Below are 5,010 nucleotides of genomic sequence, written 5' to 3' on the forward strand. Positions count from 1 at the left end.
GTGCCGGACCGAGACTCGAACTCGGGACCTTTGCCTTTCTCGGGCAAGTGCTCTACCAACTGAGCTACCCAAGCACGACTCACGCCCCGTCCTCACAGCTCCACTTCTGCCAGTATCCTGTCTCCTACCTTCCAAACTTTACAGAAGCTCTCCTGCGAACCTTGCCCGCGAAAGGCAAAGGTCCCGAGTTCGAGTCTCGATCCGGCACACAGTTTTAATCCGCCAGGAAGTTTCAAATCAGCGCACACTCCGCTGCAGAGTGAAAATCTCATTCTGGATATGGAAGCTTTATTAGGTAGGTCGAGAACTTTTCAGTCATCATTCATCCTACAGATTCTTTACTACGTTGGGTGTCCGTGTCCCTACACAACAGACTTCCTTTTTTATTTGTCCGAACTGACGCCACAGAAAGCAGGATTTATCAGACTACGGTGCGGCCAGGAATGATTCGACACTGCTGTAACCACCAGTGTTATCGTCAGTTGAGCAGACCCGTGTTGCTGGGTTGACGGGCTGGCCTCTGGCGCCACCTGGCGCTCTGCGGCCCCTAATTGGCTATCGCCGTAATCGCGGCATGGGCGGCGGTGCCTGTAACTAGCAATAGGCCACCGTTATCGGACGGCGATTGGCCCTCCCATCTGCCGCTGCCCCCGCCACCCTCGCCGCCCACGCTCAAAATGAACCGCCGTTCCCGCCACCTGGGGAATGAGGCGGCCTGGACGGCCGGCGCTGTCAGCAGTCGCCGACGGCTGCATTGACGGCGCCGCAACCCCCACACAGCCCAGCGGATCGCCCTGGCTGCACGTGCCGCCTGACACGTGCTGTTCGCTGCCATCTCTGTAAAGCCCGTCACTGGACTCTCACATGTAGTATATCGAGAGGATGTAACAATGGAAAAATGTACTAAAATGCAGGAGGATCTGCAACGAATTGACGCATGGTGCAGGGAATGGCAATTGAATCTCAGTGTAGACAAGTGTAATGTGGACAGCACAGGCAAGGCCTTGCGTTATCTTGTTGAAAGATAGGACACTAGAAATCTACACTGTAGGAATCAGCATGGGTTTCGAAATAGACGAAGCCAGCCCCGGTGGCCGTGCGGAACCCCGCGACAGCTACGGTCGCAGGTTCGAATCCTGCCTCGGGCATGGATGTGTGTGGTGTCCTTAGGTCAGTTAGGTTTAAGTAGTTCTAAGTTCTAGGGGACTGATGACCTCAGTTGTTAAGTCCCATAGTGCTCAGAGCCATTTGAACCATTTTTGAAAAAGACGATGGTGTGAAACACATCTCGCGCTATTCGTTCACGAGACTCGGAGGGCCATAGACGCGGGTTCCCAGGTAGGTGCCGCGTTTATTGACTTCCGCAAGGCGTTCGATACAGTTCCGCACAGTCGTTTAATAAACAAAGTAATATCATATGGACTATCAGACCAATTGTGTGATTGGATTGAAGAGTTCCTAGATAACAGAACGTAGCATGTCATTCTCAATGGAGAGAAGTCTTCCGAAGTAAGAGTGATTATAGGTGAGCCGGAGGGGAGTGTCGTAGGACCGTTGCTATTCACAATATACATCAATGATCTTGTGGATGACATCGGAAGTTCACTGAGGCTTTTTGCCGATGATGCTGTGGTATATCGAGAGGTTGTAACAATGGAAAATGGTACGAAAATGCAGGAGGACCTGCAACGAATTGACGCATGGTGCAGGGAATGGCAACTGAATCTCAATGTAGACAAGTGTAATGTGCTGCGAATACATAGAAAGAAAGATCCCTTATCATTTAGCTACAATATAGCAGGTCAGCAACTGGAAGCAGTTAATTCCATAAATTATCTGGGAGTACGCATTAGGAGTGATTTAAAATGGAATGATCAAATAAAGTTGATCGTCGGTAAAGCAGATGCTAGACTGAGATTCATTGGAAGAATCCTAAGGAAATGCAATCCGGAAACAAAGGAAGTAGGTTACAGTACACTTGTTCGCCCACTGCTTGAATACTGCTCACCGGTGTGGGATCCGTACCACATAGGGTTGATAGAAGAGATAGAGAAGATCCAACGGAGAGCAGCGCGCTTTGTTACAGGATCATTTAGTAATCGCGAAAGCGTTACGGAGATGATAGATAAACTCCAGTGGAAGACACAGCAGGAGAGACGGTCAGTAGCTCGGTACGGGCTTTTGTTGAAGTTTCCAGAACATACCTTCACCGAGGAGTCAAGCAGTATATTGCTCCCTCCTACGTATATCTCGCGAAGAGACCATGAGGATAAAATCAGAGAGATTAGAGGCCACACAGAGGAATACCGACAATCTTTCTTTCCACGAACAATACGAGACTGGAATAGAAGGGCTAAGCCATGTCTCCGCAATATCCTTTCTGCAAGGTGCGCATGAGAGCTTCTGTAAAGTTTGGAAGGTAGGAGGCGAGGTACTGGCAGAAGTAAAGCTGTGAGGACGGGGCGTGAGTCGTGCTTGGGTAGCTCAGATGGTAGAGCACTTGCCCGCGAAAGGCAAAGGTCCCGAGTTCGAATCTCGGTCCGGCACACAGTTTTAATCTGCCAGGAAGTGTTATATCAGCGCACACTCCGCTGCAGAGTGAAAATCTCATTCTGGAAACATCCCCCAGGGTGTGGCTAAGCCATGTCTCCGCAATATCCTTTCTTTCAGGAGTGCTAGTTCTGCAAGGTTCGCAGGAGATCCTCTGTAAAGTTTGGAAGGTAGGAGGCGAGGTACTGGCAGAAGTAAAGCTGTGAAGACGGGGCGTGAGTCGTGCTTGCGTAGCTCAGTTGGTAGAGCACTTGCCCGCAAAAGGCAAAGGCCCCGAGTTCGAGTCTCGGTCCGGCCCACAGTTTTAATCTGCTAGGAAGTTTCATACGTTACAAATCAGTTACTTCAAGGACATCTCCAAATGGTTCAAATGGCTCTGAGCACTATGGGACTTAACATCTGAGGTCATCAGTCCCTTAGAACTTAGAACTACTTAAACCTAACTAACCTAAGGACATCACACATATCCATGCCCGAGGCAGGATTCGAACCTGCGACCGTAGCGGTCGCGCGGTTCCAGACTGAAGCGCCTAGAACCGCACGGCCACACCGGCCGGCCGACATCTCCAAGCCAGACGCCCTGTAGCCTGCGTTCCACTGACCCCAAACCACCGCCATTTGCAACTTCAGTGGTGTCGAACGAGAGAGGTCATTGGAGGGCGAGGTTGAGGTCTGTTGTGTTTTCTGATGAAAGATGGTTCTACCTCGGTGCCAGTGATGGCCGTGTGTTGGTTAGAAGGAGGCCAGTTGATGTCTGCCTTCTAGACGTGCTACACCTGCACATGGAGTTTCGGTATGGGGTCGATTTCGCATGTGCGTTTGCATGCTAGCCTTCAACATTCTGGCGGTGAGCCGTGCTGCGGCTCGCGTTGGTGCCGTGTGTAGGTTTCTGCCAGACTGTATGGTTTAGTTGCCATGGTATCTTTGTTTGTCTGCTTTCTTGTGTTCACTGGCGCCACTCGGTTTCGTAAGCCTGTCCGGTAGCGGCAGCAGCGGCGCTTATTGATATGTACCGGGTGATCAAAAAGTCAGTATAAATTTGAAAACTGAATAAATCACGGAATAATGTAGATAGAGAGGTACAAATTGAGACACATGCTTGGAATGACATGGGGTTTTATTAGAACAAAAAAAAAAAAAAATACAACAGTTCAAAAAATGTCCGACAGATGGCGCTTCATCTGGTCAGAATAGCAATAATTAGCATAACAAAGTAAGACAAAGCAAAGATGATGTTCTTTATAGGAAATGCTCAATATGTCCACCATCATTCCTCAACAATTGCTGTGGTCGAGGAATAATGTTGTGAACAGCACTGTAAAGCATATCCGGAGTTATGGTGAGGCATTGGCGTCGGATGTTGTCTTTCAGCATCCCTAGAGATGTCGGTCGATCACTATACACTTACGACTTCAGGTAACCCCAAAGCCAATAATCGCACGGACTGAAGTCTGGGGACCTGGGAGGCCAAGCATGACGAAAGTGGCGGCTGAGCACACGATCTTCACCAAACGACGCGCGCAAGAGATCTTTCACGCGTCTAGCAATACCTTGGTTTTTTTTTTTTTTTTTGTTCTAATAAAACCCCATGTCATTCCAAGCATGTGTGTCAATTTTTACCTCTCTATCTACATTATTCCGTGGTTCATTAAGTTTTCAAATTTATACTGACTTTTTGATCACGCGGTAGTTCTGCTGCCCTATCTTTGGGGCGATCTCGTGCTTCTTCCGTGTGGTGTGAGTGGGGACGCAGGAGCAGCGAGGTCCGCGCAGAGCGACAACACCCCGGGACCGCTGGCGGCGTGTATGGACTGCCGGATCGAAGGTCAGTGGTCACGAGGGTGCACGACCTCGTCTAAACCGGATACTGCATGTTTAAGTTGAGTGCATTGAAGTTCGCATAGAGAAACCTCCACCATTGTAAAATCTTGCAATTCTCCAGTGACATGGGTTCGTGTTGCTGCTCGTAGTGTCGCCGAGGCGAAAAGCAGAGGGTAGAGTACCTAGGGAAGGAGGATCTGATTAACTTTCCTGAGCTTCTATTTACTATTTACTGTGTTCAGCTTCCTACGTTGTTAAGTTCGACCAGCAGTATTTTTCTGTCTTGTGGCCGCTAAAGCCCCAGTTACCTGCCCTGATGGTTAGTGTATGTAACCGCAGTGTACATTTCCTCGCCTTGCCGCGACTGTCCGGTGAGGCGTGTAAGTCTGACAGCTTCTTGATTGTAGGTTGGGTCGCGTTTTTCTTCCTTAGTAGGAGTCATTCCTTCTTGTTCCGGGCGCTCTAAGCACAGTATTCTGAGGGCGGAGCCCTGACCGCCGATTCCGGCTTTCGCGTAAATTTACATCTTGCATTTGTTTTGTTGGATGTCAGGTAGCCTCACCGAGATTATCATTAGTCGCTCGTTAGGCTGCCACTAGCTTGAGTTACCATCTTGTGATATGAATGCAATTCTTGGCT

General features: G+C 49.3%; 1 non-coding gene across 1 annotated transcript; it reads right to left on the reverse strand.

Moving 5' to 3' along the window:
• Trnas-aga (transfer RNA serine (anticodon AGA)) lies at positions 1-75 on the reverse strand. The gene has a single exon. It is a non-coding gene; the product is annotated as a tRNA-Ser (tRNA).
• Positions 76-5,010: the final 4,935 nt, after the last annotated feature.

This window comes from Schistocerca cancellata, chromosome 1, assembly GCF_023864275.1.
Source record: "Schistocerca cancellata isolate TAMUIC-IGC-003103 chromosome 1, iqSchCanc2.1, whole genome shotgun sequence".
NCBI classification, from domain to species: Eukaryota; Metazoa; Arthropoda; class Insecta; order Orthoptera; family Acrididae; genus Schistocerca; species Schistocerca cancellata.